This window comes from Schistocerca piceifrons, chromosome 9 (assembly GCF_021461385.2).
Source record: "Schistocerca piceifrons isolate TAMUIC-IGC-003096 chromosome 9, iqSchPice1.1, whole genome shotgun sequence".
In the NCBI taxonomy this organism is placed as follows: Eukaryota; Metazoa; Arthropoda; class Insecta; order Orthoptera; family Acrididae; genus Schistocerca; species Schistocerca piceifrons.
In genome coordinates this window covers 168,540,489-168,561,567 of record NC_060146.1, presented here as the reverse complement: position 1 = coordinate 168,561,567, position 21,079 = coordinate 168,540,489, and the positions used below count along the sequence as shown (strand labels likewise).

The following is a 21,079-nucleotide window of genomic DNA, read 5'->3' as shown; positions in this document are numbered from 1 at the left end:
TTCTCCATGAATTTTAATACCTACTCCGAATTTTTCTTTTGTTTCCTTTACTGCTTGCTCAATATACAGATTGAACAACATCGGGGACAGGCTACAACCCTGTCTTACTCCCTTCCCAACCACTGCTTCCCTTTCATGTCCTTCGACTCTTATAATTGCCATCTGGTTTCTGTACAAATTGTAAATAGCCTTTCGCTCCCTGTATTTTACCCCTGCCACCTTTAGAATTTGAAAGAGAGTATTCCAGTCAACATTGTCAAAAGCTTTCTCTAAGTCTACAAATGCTAGAAACGTAGGTTTGCCTTTCCTTAATCTTTCTTCTAAGATAAGTCGTAAGGTCAGTATTGCCTCACGTGTTCCAGTGTTTCTACGGAATCCAAACTGATCTTCCCCGAGGTTGGCTTCTACTAGTTTTTCCATTCGTCTGTAAAGAATTCGTGTTAGTATTTTGCAGCTGTGACTTATTAAGCTGATAGTTCGGTAATTTTCACATCTGTCAACACCTGCTTTCTTTGGGATTGGAATTATTATATTCTTCTTGAAGTCTGAGGGTATTTCGCCTGTTTCATACATCTTGCTCACCAGATGGTAGAGTTTTGTCAGGACTGGCTCTCCCGCGGCCGTCAGTAGTTCCAATGAAATATTGTCTACTCCGGGGGCCTTGTTTCGACTCAGGTCTTTCAGTGCTCTGTCAAACTCTTCACGCAGTATCGTATCTCCAATTTCATCTTCATCTACATCCTTTTCCATTTCCATAATATTGTCCTCAAGTACATCGCCCTTGTATAGACCCTCTATATACTCCTTCCACCTTTCTGCTTTCCCTTCTTTGCTTAGAACTGGGTTTCCATCTGAACTCTTGATATTCATACAAGTCGTTCTCTTATCTCCAAAGGTCTCTTTAATTTTCCTGTAGGCGGTATCTATCTTACCCCTAGTGAGATAGGCCTCTACATCCTTACATTTGTCCTCTAGCCATTCCTGCTTAGCCATTTTGCACTTCCTGTCGATCTCATTTTTGAGACGTTTGTATTCCTTTTTGCCTGTTTCACTTACTGCATTTTTATATTTTCTCCTTTCATCAATTAAATTCAATATTTCTTCTGTTACCCAAGGATTTCTACTAGCCCTTGTCTTTATACCTACTTGATCCTCTGCTGCCTTCACTACTTCATCCCTCAAAGCTACCCATTCTTCTTCTACTGTATTTATTTCCCCCATTCCTGTCAATTGCTCCCTTATGCTCTCCCTGAATCTCTGTACAACCTCTGGTTCTTTTAGTTTATCCAGGTCCCATCTCCTTAAATTCCCACCTTTTTGCAGTTTCTTCAGTTTTAATCTACAGGTCATAACCAATAGATTGTGGTCAGAGTCCACATCTGCCCCTGGAAATGTCTTACAATTTAAAACCTGGTTCCTAAATCTCTGTCTTACCATTATATAATCTATCTGATACCTTTTAGTATCTCCAGGGTTCTTCCATGTATACAACCTTCTTTCATGATTCTTAAACCAAGTGTTAGTTATGATTATGTTGTGCTCTGTGCAAAATTCGACCAGGCGGCTTCCTCTTTCATTTCTGTCCCCCAATCCATATTCACCTACTATGTTTCCTTCTCTCCCTTTTCCTACACTCGAATTCCAGTCACCCATGACTATTAAATTTTCGTCTCCCTTCACAATCTGAATAATTTCTTTTATTTGATCATACATTTCTTCAATTTCTTCGTTATCTGCAGAGCTAGTTGGCATATAAACTTGTACTACTGTAGTAGGTGTGGGCTTCGTATCTATCTTGGCCACAATAATGCGTTCACTATGCTGTTTGTAGTAGCTTACCCGCATTCCTATTTTCCTATTCATTATTAAACCTACTCCTGCATTACCCCTATTTGATTTTGTGTTTATAACCCTGTAGTCACCTGACCAGAAGTCTTGTTCCTCCTGCCACCGAACTTCACTAATTCCCACTATATCTAACTTCAACCTATCCATTTCCCTTTTTAAATTTTCTAACCTACCTGCCCGATTAAGGGATCTGACATTCCACGCTCCGATCCGTAGAATGCCAGTTTTCTTTCTCCTGATAACGACATCCTCCTGAGTAGTCCCCGCCCGGAGATCCGAATGGGGGACTATTTTACCTCCGGAATATTTTACCCAAGAGGACGCCATCATCATGTAATCATACAGTAAAGCTGCATGCCCTCGGGAAAAATTACGGCTGTAGTTTCCCCTTGCTTTCAGCCGTTCGCAGTACCAGCACAGCAAGGCCGTTTTGGTTATTGTAACAAGGCCAGATCAGTCAATCATCCAGACTGTTGCCCTTGCAACTACTGAAAAGGCTGCTGCCCCTCTTCAGGAACCACACGTTTGTCTGGCCTCTCAACAGATACCCCTCCGTTGTGGTTGCGCCTACGGTACGGCTATCTGTATCGCTGAGGCACGCAAGCCTCCCCACCAACGGCAAGGTCCATGGTTACACGCGCGAAATACCGGTTATCACAAAGTGCACAGTGAAAGATGGTCAGCTTCAGGGTATATATCGTGGTGTTGCATCCAATCCGACAACTTCTGCAGATACCCTCTGCAAGTCACTGTGAACTGCGTGACAGACACACTACACATATTTGGGTCTCCATACCTTAGTGTGTCCATCTCCAAATGTACTCCTGATACGCCTGTGTGCGATCTGTTGTCTGTCTACTTTTATCTTAAATTTCTCTGGGGAATAAACAGTAGGGATAATGAGAGAGTTTTAATTATCACCTCCAAAAGTTTATGTTGCAACCATGAACGTGAAGGTGAAGGTTACCAGCCGTCCTCTGCATTTTCACCGTTCCTCTTCCTGTCGATGGACGACTTTGCTGAGACCTTGCTTGTTGAAGTCTTCATTTTGACTGCTTACGAAACAATCCTTTACGAAGATCATCTGGTCTTAGCTCTGGAAATGCCTGCTCTACATCCGTAGAAGAATGAAGCAGTCACTGTATGTCATTTCAGGAGAATACAGGGAGTGAGGTAAAATCTGACATCACGGAGAAGCAGCCTGTGTGAATGTGTCAAACATAGAATCAGCAAGGGCACTGTCGTGACGTGTGGTCTTGGATGAGATAATGACGAAGATGGCAGAAAAAAAACTGGAAAAGAGAAGGAGAAAGCAATGGAGTTCGCGGATGACTTGATGATCTGGAGAAAAGAAACAGGGGCGGGGGGGGGGGGGGGGGGACAACAGCTGGACGTTTAGGAAAAAACTGTGAGACAATATGGAAAAATGTGAGACCCTAATTATAACTAAAAAGAAACACCAACTAGTGGAATAGGTACTGGAGGTGAACTGCTGAAGAAGGTGACCAGTATTAAGTATTTGGGAACTGTGGATATGAAAATGGAAGAAATGAGGAAGATATCAGTGAACGTGGCAGAGAGGCGAACTGTTAAGAGCCTGGTTTGGAAAAAAGGTGTCTCACAAAAAAGGAAAGAAGTCGTGTATTGAAGTTACTACATCCTTGGATTGACCTATGCATCTAGAACATGGATAACGAAGAAGAGAGATGTAAGCTGATTATAGGCGTGTGAAATTAAGTTCCTAAGAAGTAGGAAAGGAGTAACAAGAAGAGACAGGGCAAGGAATGAAAGGGTAAGGGAAATAATGAGAGAGGGACCCTTGCAGAGCAGGATAGAAACATCAGAGCTGAGATGATATTGGCACTTAAAGAGACTGGAAAATCACAGGATTCCCACGAAGATACACGAAGTGGAGATGCGAAGGAAACGAGTACGAGGAAGACCAAGGGATAGAAGGCTGAGATGTGTGGAGGAGTGTGTTGAAAACGGAGGTGAGGACTGGACCAGAGTGAACACAGAAAGATGGTGGGGGAAGAGGACTAGGTGGTGGGACTTTTGTTCCTGGGCTCGAAAATGACGATGATGATGACTGTCGTGGCACAGAAGCACGCCCTCGGCAGCTTTCCGCGGCACCCCGTCTTGACAGTCTCCTTTAAGTTCGTCAGGCGATTGCAGTAGTATCAGACTGTGATGATTTGCCCCTTGCGAGCGGTTTTCCGAATACGTGTGAGGAACGGCGTGTCCCAGCGGGCGGCAACCTCTGTCACGTTTCAGAATATCGTGCACAATGTTTAAAACTGGTCCGTGACCGATATTGTCACTGCATCAGAAGCACAAATAGCTTGGGGTGTGCCACACAAAAGTGTGTTGGGATCCTTGGTGTTCATATTGTACGTTAATGTCCGTGCGGACAATATTAACAGTAACCTCAGACTTCTTGCAGACGATGCAGTTAGTTATAGTGAAGTACAGTCCGACAGCGGCTGCATAAATATTCAGTCAGACATTGATAAGATTTTAAAGTGGTGCAAAGATTGTCAACTTGCTGTAAATGTCCAGAAAAGTAAAACTGTGCACTTCACAAAACGAAAAAATGTAGTATCCTATCATTATAATACCAGTGTTCAGAAAAGTAAGATTGTGCACTTCATGAAACGAAAATAGGTAGTGTCCCATTATTGTAATATCAATGAGTCACAGTTGGACTAGACCAGCTCATCAAATACCTGGGTGTAACACTTTCTAGGGATATCAAATGGAATGATCACACATGTCGAGTTGTGGATAAAATAGGTGGTAGACCTTGGTTTGTTGGTAGAATACTGGGGAACTGCAATCAGTCTCCAAAGGAGATTGATTACAAATCACTTGTGTGACCCATTCAAGAATACTGCTCAAATGTGTGGGACATACACTAAATAGGACTAAGAGGGGGTATTGAATGTATACTGAGAAGGGCAGAACAAATGGCCACAGCTTTGGTTGACCCGTGGGACAGTGTTACAGTGATACTGAAAAAACTAAACTGACAGACTTGTGAACATAGACTATCACGAGAAAGTGTACTTACAACAAATGGCTTTAAATGATGACTCTAGGAATATACTACAGCCTGCTGCGTATCGCTCAAATAGGGCTCTTGAGGACAAGATTAGAATAGTTCCACCACACACAGAGGCATGCAAACAATCATTCTTCTCGCGCTCCATATGTGAATGGAAAAGGAAGAAATCCTAATAACTGGTACAATGGGACGTGCCCTTTGTAGTGCACTTCTTGGGCTTTTCAGAGTGCCGATGTAAACATAGATGTATATTTTACTATGCCCTCGATTTCAGTACGCCGGTGCTCGAGCACCACATGTTCTTTGATTCCCGGTTCTTCACACAGTGATAGTGGATTGCTACAGCTTTGTTCGACTTCAAAAGCAAAAACGAGTGACTGCACCAATTTGTTTTAATTTTTACGAAGTGGATAAGTAAAACTTCGTACGCTGAAGAGCCAAAGAAACTGTTTCACCTGCCTAATATCACGTAGGGCCTCCGAGAGCCGCAGCACGACGTGACATGCACTCGACTAGTGTCTGAAGTAGCGCTGGAGGGAACTGACACCATGAATCCTGCAGGGCTGTCCATACATCCGTAGAGTACGAGACGGTGGAGATCTCTTCTTAACAGTACGTTGAAAGGAATGGCACATAATTATGCTCAACAGTGTTCGTGGAGCCACTCTTTAGCAATTCTGGACGTGTGGGATGTCGCATTGTCCTACTGGAATTGCACAATAAACGTGAATAGATGCCGATGATGAGACAGGATACTTCCGTACGTGTCACCCGTCAGAGTCGTATCTAGACGTGACAAGAGTCCCATGTCACTCCAGCTGCATACGCCCCAGACTATTACAGAGCCTACACCAGCCTGAACAGTCCCCTGCTGACATTAAGGGTCCATTGATTCATGAGGATGTCTCCAGACCCGTACGGGTCTATCTGCTAGATACAGTTTGAAACGATACTCCTCAGACCAGGCAACATGTTTCCAGTCATCAACAGTCCAATGTCGGTGTTGAGGGGCGGGGCGAAAAGCTTTGTGTCGTGCAGTCATCAAGGGTACACGAGTAGGCCTTCGGCTTCGAAAGCCCTTATCGATGACGTTTCGTTGATTGGCTCGGACGCTGTCACTCGTTGATGTCCCTGCTGTAAAATCTGCAGCAATTTGCGGAAGGGTTGCACTTCTGTCACACTGAAGATTCTCTTCAGTCGTTGTTAGTCCTGTTCTTGCATGATATTTTTCCGACCGCAGCAGTGTCGGAGATTTGACGTTTTACCGGATTCCTGACATTCACGGCACACTCGTGAAATATCCCCACTTCATCTCTGCCTCGGAGATGCCTGTTCCATCGCCCGTGCGCCGCACGTTCAAACTCACTTAAATACTGATAAGCTCCCATTGTAGTGGCAGTAACCGGTCTAATAACTGCGCCATTCAGTGTTGTCTTATACAGGCTTTGCCGACCGCTGTGCCGTATTGTGCCTGTTTATATGTCTGTGTATTTGAATACGCGTGCCTTGACCGGTTCAGCACTAGGTGCAACCAGTGGTTGCTCAAGATCAATCCTTCTAAGATCCAGACGATCATTGTAGGCGAAACCACCCCTTCCTTCCGCCTCCTTGATTTCTATATCACCATTTATGGCTGTCCTATCGCCCTCACCCCCAACCTCAAGTACCTTGGCGTCACCCTTGACCGTCGCCTCTCCTGGACCCCCCATCTCCGGACAATCCAAGCCAAGGCACGCTCCCGACTCTGTCTCCTCAAGCTCCTTTCTGGCTGCACATGGGGTCTAGACCCCTCCACCATCCTCCACACATATAAATCCCTCATCCACCCTATCCTCTGCTACGCCCACCCTGCCTGGATCTCCACCCCTCCTACCTTTTATAAATCCCTTCAAATCCTCGAACGCCATGCTCTCTGCCTCGCCTATCACATCCATCTCCCCTCCCCCACGCGGATCCTGTACGACCTTATTCCGTTCTCACACCAGCTCCTTTTCCTCGAACGGATACAGATCCTCTACAGCTCCCATAAACTTGATCCCCGTCACCCGCTTGTCTCTCCCATCCTCTCCCACCCCCGTCCACTGCTGCGCCCGTATTCCCACGTCCCACCTGCTCTCCATCTCTCCACTCTCCATACCCTCGCCCAAGGTGGCTTCCGCCACCTCCCCATCCATCTACCCCTCGTACCAACTTTGATCTTCCTCTTCCACAGCCTGTGTTTTTTCCTTAGGGCACCCTCTCTCCCTTCTCTCCCTCCTCCCTTCCTCTCCCCAGGCTTCCCCTACCCCGCATACCTTGTCCCCCACCATCTCCTCTGCCACTGGCCTCTACACTCTCCCCTCTCCCCCATGCCCCACCTTTCCCGTTTTGGTAGGTCCCCGGACTCGCACACCTCAAGTGAACAATCGCGCGCCGCAGATCATCGCCATCAGTTCTATGTGTGTGTCGTCGTGTTAGTGCTTCAGTGTTTTCACCGCCCACGCTCCATCGTTCACATGCGCCATTTCCATCATCAGTGTTCCTGTACAGTGCTGACTGTTTTTTTTTTTTTTCCACGCCCATAACTGGCTTCATGTTTTTTGCTCATGTGTCTACCGTTTTTGTCCACCGTTATGTTTTTTGTTTCTATGTCTTCCTTTATTCTATTTGTACTGTCTGTGGCCGAAGAGCGGCGTAATATTGCCGCTGCCGGCCCACCTTTTTATGTAAGGTGTTAAAATAACAATAAATAAAAAAAATACGCATGCCTATATCAGTTTCATCGTCACTTCACAGTGAAAACTGTGAATCACCCCATGTGCGAGGATCGAACCGACGCCGATCGCCGAGTACGGAGGCCGGCAACGCGAGACTCGCAGTGCTGTGAGCCGAGGCGGGCTAGCGATCAGATTCCCGCGCGACACGCCTCCCCGCCGGCGGACGTGCCAAGTGGAGCGGAAATCACTTTGCGCTGCGGGGCGAATCGGCAGATCGATCCGCAAATCGACCGGTCGCCGGCCATTAGAGGCCTCTTTAAGCCGCCCAGTGCTCGCGCGCTGCGACGTGCGGAAAAAAAGCAGATCGCCCGCGGAGATCCTCGCCCGCTCTCGCAGGGGATGGCGCCACGTTCCGACGTGCCAAATGGCGACCCCCCCAGGGGCGGTCCGGAGGAAAACTGGTTCGGCGGATTACAGCCTGCGACCTCGCCGGCGCGATTTCGCGAGCTTTGACGTACTCCTAGACGCGGAAATTGCAATGTTGCGCTACGGCAATACGTTAGCGTCGAGGCTGGTCCGCGTGAAGGTAAGGATTACGTACGGAGCAGGTGGTTCGCTCGCCGGAGAGCATCGCTAATGCGATTTTGCAAAATTGGCGCGTGTTTGGGCAGCCGCTGGGTGAGTGGCAGATTGACGACTGGAGTGAGAGCACGGGATAGCTCGACCCGGCCTGCGCAGACGGCGGAGGTAGGGGAGGGGCAACCACGGTGGTGGGGGCTCTGTCTGAGCGGCCACTGTGCAGTAGGGGAGGTGCAGCTCAAGAGCTGAAGCCTGCAAACAAGTACGTGCATCCCGTTACTTTAAAGCGACAGCTACTGAGTCTGCAAGTGACTGTACACTGGGATGATAAAAGTCATGGCACAGCGATATGCTCGTACACAGATGGCAGTACATTGCATCAACAAGGGAAAAAAGGGCATTGCATTGGTAGAGCTGTCGTTTGTACTCAGATGATTCAAGTGATTGGAATTACGATGTGATTACGTCCGCATAATGGTAATTAACACAGTTTGAATGTAGAATGGGACATTCCATTTCGGAAATCGTTAGCACGTTAAGTATTCCGTGATCTACATTATGAAGAGCGCGTTGAGAAAGTCAGGCCTGAGCCATTACCTCTCACCAAGGACAACACAGTGGCCCATGGCCTTCAGTTAACGACCGAGAGCAGTAGTGTTTGCATATAGTTGTCAGTGCTAACAGACAAGCAACACAGCATGGAACAGCAGCAGAAATCAATGTGGAAAATACGACAAACGTATCTGTCAGGACAGTGCGGCGAAATGTGGCGTTAATAGGCTAAGTCAGTAGATGACCAGCACGAGTGCCTTTGCTAACAGCATGACATCACCCGCAGTGCCTCTCCTGGGCTCGTGGCCTTATCATTTGGACTCTAGACAAGTGGAAATCTGGGGACTCGTCAGATAAGTCACGATTTCAGTTGTGCTGACAGTAGGGTCCGAGTGTGGTGCAGCCCCACGAAGCCGTGGATCCAAGTTGTCAACGAGGCTCTGTCCGAGTTGGCGGTGGTTCCATAATGGTGTTTGCTTTGTTTATATCGAATGCAACGGGTCCTCTGGTCGAACTGGAACGATCATTGACTGGAATAGACCATTTGCAGCCATTTATGGACTTCATGTTCCCAAACAGAGAGGGAATTTCTATGGCTTACAGTGCACCATGTCACAGTTGATCGTAATAGTTTTGAAGAACATTCTGGAGAATTCGAGTGAATGATTATGCCACCACAAATGACCGACATGAATCTTATCAAACATTTATGGAACATAATCGAGTTGGTAGGACATGTTCTGAGACATCAAGGGATCACCAATTTAGTATTGGAGGGCATCGTGGAGGGTAAAAATCGTAGAGGGAGACCAAGAGATGAATACACTAAACAGATTCAGAAGGATGTAGGTTGCAGTAGGTACTGGGAGATGAAGAAGCTTGCACAGGATAGAGTAGCATGGAGAGGTGCATGAAACCAGTCTCAGGACTGAAGACAACAACAACAACAACAACAACAACAAAAACAATCGAGTGGTCAGTTCGCACGCAAAATCCTATTCTGGCAACACTTGCCGAATTACAGACGGCTATAGAGTCCTCAGTATTTCTGCAGGGACTTCCGAGGACATGTGGAGGCCATGCCACATCGGTCGGTTTAACAACACGGGGCAAAAGGAAGTCCGACACGATATTAGGAGGTATCCCATGTCTTTTGTCACCTCAGAGTGCTAACAGCTTATGTCGGCAATACTGAAAATTCGCCAAATTTTGAGGTTCACAGTCGATAGTTTCTGTCTTAAGTACCAAAAAAGAAATATTTGCATTAAAGCAATAACAAGATTGACAACATGCTGCAAGAAGGAAATCTCATAAAACAAAGAATGGCTAAAAAATGTAGTGTAGTGGACAACGTCGCAAACTATGATACTGACAAAATAAAGTATGGATGCAGGGATGAACGAAAACTGTTGGTTGTTTAACAGCATGATGATCAGCGTGGTACTGGCTCAATACGAGTTACTCTTGTTCAAGCGAAAAACAAAGGACAGAACCTACATCCACAGTTATAAAATATTTCACGTACATTCTCCAGTATATACAGGGTGTTACAAAAAGGTACGGCCAAACTTTCAGGAAACTTTCCTCACACACAAAGAAGGAAAATATGTTATGTGGACATGAGTCCGGAAACGCTTACTTTCCATGTTAGAGCTCATTTTATTACTTCTCATCAAATCACATTAATCATGGAATGGAAACGCACAGCAACAGAACGTACCAGCGTGACTTCAAAGACTTTGTTACAGGAAATGTTCAAAATGTCCTCCGTTAGTGAGGATACATGTCTCCACCCTCCGTCGCATGGAATCCCTGTTGCGCTGATACAGCCGTGGAGAATGGCGTATTGTATCACAGCCGTCCACAATACGAGCACGAAGAGTCTCTACATTTGGTACCGTGGTTGCGTAGACAAGAGCTTTGAAATGCCCCCATAAATGAAAGTCAAGAGGGTTGAGGTCAGGAGAGCGTGGAATTGGTTCGTCTCTACCAATCCATCGGTCACCGAATCTGTTGTTGAGAAACGTACGAACACTTCGACTGAAATGTGCAGGAGCTCCATCGTGCATGAACCACATGTTGCGTCGCACTTGTAAAGGCACATGTTCTAGCAGCACAGGTAGAGTATCCCGTATGAAATCATGATAACGTGTTCCATTGAGCGTAGTTGGAAGAACATGGGGCCCAGTCAAGACATCACCAACAATGCCTGCCCAAACGTTCACAGAAAATCTGTGTTGTTGACGTGATCGCACAATTGCGTGTGGATCCTCGTCAGCCCACACGTGTTGATTGTGAAAATTTACGATTTGATCACGCTGGAATGAAGCCTCATCCGTAAAGAGAAAATTTGCACTGAAATGAGGATTGACACATTGTTGGATGAACTATTCGCAGAAGTGTACCCGTGGAGGCCAATCAGCTGCTGATAGTGCCTGCACACGCTGTACTTGGTACGAAAACAACTGGTTCTCCCGTAGCACTCTCCATACAGTGACGTAGTCAACATTACCTTGTACAGCAGCAACTTCTCTGACGCTGACATTAGGGTTATCGTCAACTGCACGAAGAATTGCCTCGTCCATTGCAGGTGTCCTCGTCGTTCTAGGTCTTCCCCAGTCGCGAGTCATAGGCTGGAATGTTCCGTGCTCCCTAAGAAGCCGATCAATTGCTTTGAACGTCTTCCTGTCGGGATACCTTCGTTCTGGAAATCTGTCTCGATACAAACGTACCGCGCCACGGCTATTGCCCCGTGCTAATCCATACATCAAATGGGCATCTGTCACCTCCGCATTTGCAAACATTGCACTGACTGCAAAACCAAGTTCGTGATGAACACTAACCTGTTGATGCTACGTACTGATGTGCTTGATGCCAGTACTGTAGAGCAATGAGTCGCATGTCAACACAAGCACCGAAGTCAACATTTCCTTCCTTCAATTGGGCCAACTGGCGGTGAATCGAGGAACTACAGTACACACTGACGAAACTAAAATGAGCTCTAACATGGAAATTAACCGTTTCCGGACACATGTCCACATAACATCTTTACTTTATTTGTGTGTGAGGAATGTTTCCTGAAAGTTTGGCCGTACCTTTTTGTAACATCCTGTATAACCAGGATACTGCGCTCGGAAAGGCTCAGGAGGAATAAAGTGCAGCTCTAACTGTGGAGGACGTGACCTCGGATGCTGACGACGGAAGGTCGACGCAGGGCTCGAGAGCGGGTCGAACCGTGCTGGAGAGCTGGCGTTAGTGTCGCGCTACTTGCCGCCGCTGGCCGAGCTGAGGCGAAGCCACATTACAACAGGAGGCAGTAGCCAGCAGAAGAGTCGCCGATATTCAATTTCCGCGGCGGCCGGCCGGTCCAATCAGCGGTGATTGCCTCCCGCGGCCAGCCCACGGGGCACCGGCAGACCGCAGGTCGCGGGCGCCGTGCTGACGTCACGGCCGCCGCACTGGCTGCCCGCCAGAGGAGGTCGTTTCGCCGCGCTGTTTGCTCGGCGCGCGGGGTCGCCAGGGTTACGTCGTGACAACAGCGCCTCTGATGGCGAACGCGACCACAAGCCCATCGCGCCCGTATGTGGTCTCCCATACTTCGTGCTCTTCTCTTTTCACGCCACGTTCGAGGGCAAGCAACTGAATGCTGTCTAGCACCGGGAGAGCGTCTAAAGTTGTGTAACACTATTCGAGTTGTTGTATTTGTATGACACCGGTACACTCTTCACCGCCATCAAAGATTATACAGGCTGAATGCGAGGGTGAGGAAATGAAAACTTCAAATATTTTTTTTAAATACCAGGTGATCAAAAAGTCAGTATAAATTTGAAAACTGAATAAATCACGAAATAATGTAGATAGAGAGGTACAAATTGACACACAAGCTTGGAATGACATGGGGGGGTTTTATTAGAACCAAAAAACTACAAATGTTCAAAAGATGTCCGATAGATGACGCTTCATATGATCAGAATAGCAATGATTAACGTAACAAAGTAAGACAAAGCAAAGATGATGTTCTTTACAGGAAATGCTCAATATGTCCGCCATCATTCCTCATCAATAGCTGTAGTCGAGGAATAATGTTGTGAACAGCACTGTAAAGCATGTCCAGAGTTATGGTGAGGCATTGACGTCTGATGTTGTCTTTCAGCATCCCTAGAGAAGTCGGTCGATCACGATACACTTGCGTCTTCAGGTAACCCCAAAGCCAATACTTGCACGGACTGAGGTCTGGGGACCTGGGAGGCCAAGCGTGACGAAAGTTGCGGCTGAGCACACGATCATCACCAAACGACGCGCGTAAGAGATCTTTCACGCGTCTAGCAATATGGGGTGGAGCGCCATCCTGCATAAACATCGTGCATTCCAGCAGGTGTTAATCAGCCAGGCTGGGGATAATGCGATTCTGCTGATAGCAATTCACGTCACTTTGATTTGATTGCAGGCCGCAGATGATTTTTTAGGAGATCTGTGTATGATGAATTGGTGACAGTGGTCCCTCTAGGCATGTAATGCTCCAAAATGACGCCTTTTTAGTCCTAAAAGAGAGTCAGCATAACATTCCCTGCTGATGGTTCTGTTCGAAACTTCTTTGGTTTTGCTTATGAGCAATGGCGCCATAGCTTGCTCGCTCTCTTCGTTTCCGGTTGGTGGAAGTGAACCCAAGTATCGTCGCCAGTAACGATTCTTGCAAGGAAGCCATCACCTTCTCGTTCAAAGCGCTGAAGAAGTTCTTCACAAGCATCGACACGTCGTTCTCTCATTTCAGAAGTCAGCTGTCGTGGCACCCATCCTGCAGACACATCATGCACAATGTGGTCTGCTGACCCATGACTAATCTGTAAACATGCTGCAATGTCATTCAGTGACACTCGGCGCTTTTCCTTCACTATGGCTTCAACTGCTGCAATGTTCTGTGGAGTCACAACTCGCTGCGCCTGACCTGGACGAGGAGCATCTTCCACTGAAGTCACACCATTTGCGAATTTCCTACTCCATTCGTATACTTGCTGCTGTGGCAAACATGCATCACCGTACTGAACCTTCATTCGTCGATGAATTTAAATAGGCTTAACACCCTCACTACGCAGAAACCGAATAAAAGAACGCTGTTCTTCCGTGGTGCAAGTTGGAAGTGGGGCGGCCATCTTTATACTGCGACGGTGTGTGTGTGCATTTGCACTATGCTGCCACCCACATGCCATTCTGCACGCTATTTGTAGCACGCTTACTAACTCACAGGATAACGGCGCGAAATTTCGATTTGTTATTACAAATTTAAGGTATTCATTTGACTCACCATCGTAAAATAAAACTTGTACCATAAATATTGTGGAAATGGAAATTGCTATTGTTTTGCGGTTTTCACTGAATGTGTTGGTAGTCAGAGGCTCGTATTGTTCGCCGACAAATAGATTTTAATAATACCCACACAGTGTATTTTTTGCCCATACATAAACTTTCTTAAATGGAACAATGCCTATTGACACTAACGGACTAATATTGGGTAAATTAGAATGTCAGGGGTGTTTGTTGTATGGGTGGTAACGTGCTCTCCTTCCGTGCAACCGGGGCCGGGTTCGATTCCCAGCCGGTTTGGAGATTTTCTCCGCTCGGGGACTGTGTGTTGTGTTGTCCTCATCATCATCTCATCTTCATCACCGGCGCGCAGGTCGCCCAATGTGGCGTCGACTGCAATAAGACTTGCACTTGGCGGCCGAACTTCCCCGCATGGGGACTCCCGGCCAACGATGCCATGCGCTCATTTCATTTCGTTTCACTTGGGTAAATTCTAGTGCCACTCGTTTATGAAATATCGTATTTTGTAAAGTTTCCAAGTGGTTCAAATGGCTCTCAGCACTATGGGACTTAACATCTGAGGTTATCAGTCCCCTATACATAGAACTACTTAAACCTAACTAACCTAAGGACGTCACACACATCCATGCCCGAGGCAGGATTCGAGCATGCGACCGTAGCAGCAGCGCGGTTCCTGACTGAAGCGCCTAGAACAGCTCGGCCACAACGGCCGGCGAAAAGTTTCCATACCGACACCTGTTTCTGCCATTCAAGCAGTGTAGTTGCTAGGTAGGACATTGTTATGTTCGCATACAGTGTGCTTGTGAGTTACTTGACAGCACTGTGACTTGTCCTCAGTTCGTGACAGTGTAACCAGTAAGTCGTGAGGGGATGGTGGGATTTACCAATGTAGAAAAACTCAGACACCCTCGTGGTGTACGAAGAGTGTCGGAAGAATGCAGTTCTTCTAGTATGGTGTATGCGGCAAGATATCCCAAGAGACGTCAGCTATCTCGGCAATTACTTATCAACCTCTTCAACCAGTTGTGTGAAATATCGTCTCGCTGCTGTTGCAGGTTATGTTTAATGGTCCACCCAGAATGGAATCGCGCGACCTCTACTAGGTTTCTAGGCACCTGCTTTACCACAAGACCACCAGGCTGGTGATAAATATTTTGGACAAACCATGAGCTCGAACGGTCCAGAACGTTCTTCAAACAAACCGCGAACAGTGGTGAACCGCTGACATGGCGCCTTGTCATCCATAAAAATTCCTTCGTTGTTTGGGAGGACTTACACTTTCACTTAGTGGTTTGTGAACTCTATACCCTGCTAAGTTTTGTAAGTTAATCAAATGATCATCATGGTCTGATAATCTATTTATCACAGGGAAAGCATGTGTTAGTTTTACATCCTCTTCCTGTACAAATGCATTATCTATTACAGTGCTACTGTCCTGAGCTATATGTGTAGAGAAATTGATCACTGATTCCAAGTTATATGTCATTAATAACACTTCTAGTTCACTTTTCGTATCAGTATTGCTTAGAAAAGTTACATTGAAGTCACCACAGATAAACAACTTTTTCTTTTTGTCTGACAGAGAGTATAATACGGAGTCAAACTTTTTTTATGAATAGCTCCCACTCTCGTAGTGGGGACCTGGACATTCTTGCTAATACCAACACTGCGTTATCTTACTGTAGTTCACATGCACAAACTTCGAAGTGCTGATCGATACAAAATTTGCTTAACTCTATTGTTTTGTACTTATGCCCTTGTTTTGTGTAAATGGAAACTCCTCCTTTATCCATGCTAGATCTGCAAGTGTAAGATGCTAAATTCTGCTCATTTATACTGACACTTTCCATCCCCACAGTTACATGGTGTTCAGACAGACAAAGTGTATCAATGTCATTCTTATTTTTGAAATCATCTAAACACACGATCAGCCCATCTATTTTATTTTTTATTCCTCTGATATTTTGATAAAGTCAATTGATACTACCCTTAGCTGACCGTGCATATAAAAAAGTTTAACCCATTTCACATAATCAGGTGAAGACATCCGCTACGTTACGATTTCACTTTTGGTGACAAATCGCTCGTAAAATTAACTATCCTAAAATCCGTAGTACTAACAACGCAGAGTTACTTATAAACAAAACAAGCAGTAGGAAAAGAACATGCCAGGCTGAGATTCGTAGGGGGAATCTTAAGGAATTGTAATTCATAGACAAACGAACTTTCTTACAGAAGAATGACATTCAAATATCGCTCGCCAGCGTACGCTCTGAACAGACTGGGGCAACATATTATTTCTTTCCACGTACGTCTGGCGGAATGATCACGATGACAAAATTAGGAAAATTGGATTCGTACCGAGGTTTAGCGACAATCATTCTTCCCATGCACCGATCGTGAATGGAACTCGCACACCGTAATGTCCTGCGGAGTAAAGGTGTAGATGTGGACGTAGATATAAGCTGATAAGCCAAAACATTACGACCACTGCCCACCGCGGAGTTGATGCCGCCGGCCGCTGTGGCCGAGCGGCTCTAGGCGCTTCAGTCCGGAACCGCGCTGCTGCTACGGTCGCAGGTTTGAATCCTGCCTCGGGCATGGATGTGTGTGATGTCCTTAGGTTAGTTAGGTTTAAGTAGTTCTAAGTTCTAGGGGACGGATGACCTCAGATGTTAAGCCCAATAGCGCTTACAGCCATTTGAATTGTCATTTAGATTTTTAGTTTATAATTTTAAGCAACTGTTTTTGAAGAATGCAGATATGAAAAAATTAGCACACCAGGTGCGTTAAAATTGTTGCGCTATTTCTTCACTTCGGAAATCTTGTTACTCCATTCACACCGCCATCTCACAGTGCAATCGGACTTCTTTCTTTGTGCCACAAAGAGTTGCTTCACATAGTCAAAGAGGAGGATTGGACTTGATGAAAGCTCAGAAAGGATTAAGACTCCTTCACGTAGTGAAAGTAAAACTATGTTCTTGTACTGTTTCAAAAGAACAACTTCAAATATTTATCGAAAATTGTGAAAAAAGTATAATATAAAATAAAAATATTGGGACTCAATAACGCATTTCTTATATCGATAATCGGTCGGAGAGGAATTGTCGACAAACATCACTATGCATTGGGAGAAAGCTCGATACATCGATATTTCGGTATCCCACCAACAGTCCTAGTTCGAGGCGTCTCCTGGCGGCGACAGTGCTTTAATGTTGGCCGACAGACCCGTCCTCTGCAGGCGACAAACCGCTCGGGAAGCTGTTGCTTCCAGAGAGGCTAGTAACGGGAGGCAACTATCGATATCTGAACGTACCCGCACTGAACAAGTCTCTTGTGCTACAATTTTCTCAGACGTTAGTGTGTGTCGAGAACTAGTGATTTGCAATTCTGATTCTCCTTACTGCCCTCTTTATAGCACTGTATAAAAGTTGGCAAGTGTTTTTACTACAGCCGCAAGCAAGTGTATTATTTCACGATGATCACAGTGAGTGCAGAGCCAAATCGTTATTTAACCAGAGCCGGCTCTAAATAATCGGAGCGGCCATTGTTGCGGACGGAAGTAGAATACCCGCCGTGGTTTGTGAGGGTACATATATGTATGTATCCTGCCCACGAGGCATCATTAAGGGCTCCTGCTGCCACTAGTGGCGCAGTTAACAAGCATGAGTAACGACCTCTTGTCCAGAGCGATATCTGAGCTCTGCTACCGTGCTCCAGCCCGCTCACATGAGTACCACTGTCCGTCCGTAGTTAAGCATGGCGCCATAAGTCAAGGTCATTGGCTGGGGCAATATAATCTTCAGCCAATTTACGGGAACTGGGAAGTTATTAAGCTCATCACGTCTCACTGTCTAAACGTATAGGAGTACTCTTTTCCCATGTGTCTTGCCAACTTTGAATGTATGAAGGTGAGTCAAATGAAAACCTTAATTTTTTTTAAGTATTATTTATTGTGCAGAAGTGGTATCACTTTTCAATATAATCTCCCCCACGCTCAATGCATGTCCTCTAGCGCTTATAACGTGCATAAATTCCTTTAGAAAAAAATTCTTTTGGTAGTCCGCGCAACCACTCACGCACCGCGTGGCGTACCTCTTCATCAGAACGGACGTTCTTTCCTCCCATTGCGTCTCTGAGTGGTCCAAACATAAGGAAATCACTTGGGGCAAGGTCTGGTGGGTATGGTGGATGAGGAAGACTCTCAAAATGCACGTCTGCGATAGTTGCAACTGTTGTACGGGCAGTGTGGGGCCTTGCATTGTCATATTGCAAAAGGACACCTGCTGACAGCAATTCGTCGCTTTGATTTGATTGCAGGCCGCAGATGATTTTTTAGGAGATCTGTGTATGATGCACTGGTGACAGTCTTCCTTCTAGCCATGTAATGCTCCAAAATGACGCCTTTTTCGTCCCAATACAGAGTCAGCATAACCTTCCCTGCTGATGGTTCTGTTCGAAACTTCTTTTGTTTTGGTGATGAGGAATGGCACCATTCCTTGCTCGCTCTCTTCGTTTCCGGTTGGTGGAAGTGAACCCAGGTTTCGTCCCCAGCAACGATTCTTGCGAGGAAGCCATCACCTTCTCGTTCAAAGCACGGAAGAAGTTCTTCACGAGCATCAACACGTCGTTCTCTCATTTCAGGAGTCAGCTGCCATGGCACCCGTCTTGCAGACATTTTGTGAAACTGGAGCACATCGTGCACAATGTCGCTTGCTGACCCATGACTAATCTGTAAACATGCTGCATTGTCATTCAATGTCACTCGGCGGTTTTCCTTTACTATGGCTTCAACTGCTGCAATGCTCTGTAGAGTTACAACTCGTTGTGCCTGACCTGGACGAGGAGCATCTTCCACTGAAGTCACACCATTTGCGAACTTCCTACTCCATTCGTAGACTTGCTGCTGTGACAAACATGCATCACCGTACTGAACCTTCATTCGTCGATGAATTTCAGTAGGTTTCACACCTTCACTACGCAAAAACCGAATAATAGAACGCTGTTCTTCCTTGGTGCAAGTCGCAAGTGGGGCGACCATCTTTATACTGATACTGCGACGGTATGTGTGCATCTGCACTATGCTGCCACCTACAGGCCATTCTGCTCGCTGTTTGTAGCACACTTAACAACTTACAGGATAACGGCGCGAAATTTCGATTTTTTATTACAAATTTAAGGTTTCATTTGACTCACCCTCGTATATGGACATATGTAGCTCTCAAGCCATTACACGGATCATGGCAGGATGTACTTCCCAGTGGTATCATTTTTTGTTCTTCCGATACTATGCATGAATAATACGAGGGAAGACCAGAAAGCAATGCACAATAATTTTGCTGCCAAAAAGTGTAATAGGTAACAAAACAAAAAAATAACAAATGAACTTAAACTTTTTACTTACTTTTCTACATAGTCACCAAAGTTCACACAGAACACATTCTCCCCTTCTGGTACCATTTGCAATATTCCCTGCTCGAAGAAGTCCACTTGGTTGTAGTACAGCCGTCGGTGGATTGCTCAATTCACTTTCGCATTTATCGCAAAGAATTGGCCGGCCAGGAGTTTCGTCACAGGACCAAACAGATGCAAGGGCTCAACTGTATGGTGGATGCTGGAGCACCTCCCACCCAGATTTGGCGATTCTCTCACGAACACTTAGCAGCAACATGTGTCCGAGCATTGTCATGAAGAAGTTCGACACTGTCAGTATTATTAATGCAGTGGCTTTTTTCACGAACGGTACGACGGAATTTAACCAAAGTTTTAATGTAGGCTGCAGCATTCACTTCAATCCCGTGTTCAGCAAATTCCACCAATAACACACCGGCATATCCCACAACGGTGTCATCGGCACCTTCCTATCAGACTGAATTTTTTTTGTACTGGGGAGGCAACATGTTTCTACATCTACATCTATATGGATATTCTGCAAATCACATTTAAGTGCCTGGCAGAGGGTTCATCGAACCACCTTCACGATTCTCTATTATTCCAATCTCGTATAGTGCGCGGAAAGAATGAACACCTAAACCTTTCCGTACCAGCTCTGATTTCCCTTATTTTATCGTGGTGATTGTTCCGCCCTATGTAGGTCGGTGTCAACAAAATATTTTCGCAGTCGGAGGATAAATTTGGTAATTGGAATTTCGTGAGAAGCTTCCGTCGCAACAAAAAAGCCTTTCTTTTAATGATTTCCAGCCCAAATCCAGTATGATTTCTGTGACACTCTCTCCAATATTTCGCGATAATACAAAACGTGCTGCCTTTCCTTGAACTTTTTCGATATACTCCGTCAGTCCTATCTGGTAAGGATCCCACCCATCGCAGCAGTATTCTAAAAGAGGACGGACAAGTGTAACGTAGGCAGTCTCCTTAGTAGGTCTGTTACATTTTCTAAGTGTCCTGCCAATAAAACGCAGCCTTTGGTTAGCCTTCCCCACAACATTTTTTATGTGTTCTTTCCAATCTAAGTTGTTCATAATTGTAATACCTAGGTATTTAAGGCGCTGCAGTTTGGAACCGCAAGACCGCTACGGTCGCAGGTTCGAATCCTGCCTCGGGCATGGATGTTTGTGATGTCCTTAGGTTAGTTCGGTTTAACTAGTTCTAAGTTTTAGGGGACTAATGACCTCAGCAGTTGAGTCCCATAGTGCTCAGAGCCATTTGAACCATTTGAACCTAGGTATTTAGTTGAATTTACGGCTTTTAGATTAGACTGATTTATCGTGTAACGAGTTCGTTTTAGCACTCATGTGGATGACCTCACAATTTTCGTTATTTAGGGTCAACTGCCACTTTTCGCACGATTCAGATATTTTTTCTAAATCGTTTTGCAGTTTGTTTTGATCTTCTGATGACTTTATTAGTGTATAAACGACAGCATCATCTGCAGACAACCGAAGACGGCTGCTCAGATTGTCTCCAAAATCGTTTATATAGATAAGGAACAGCAAAGGGCCTATAACACTATCTTGGGGAACGCCAGAAATCACTTCTGTTTTACTCTATGACTTTC

At 45.7% G+C, this 21,079-nt stretch overlaps 1 protein-coding gene across 1 annotated transcript in view; it reads left to right on the top strand.

Annotated features, from left to right (window-relative positions):
- LOC124716815 overlaps nucleotides 1–21,079 on the top strand; it is a 441,191-nt gene that overhangs the window by 325,051 nt on the left and 95,061 nt on the right. The gene's annotated exons all lie outside the window — the stretch shown is intronic.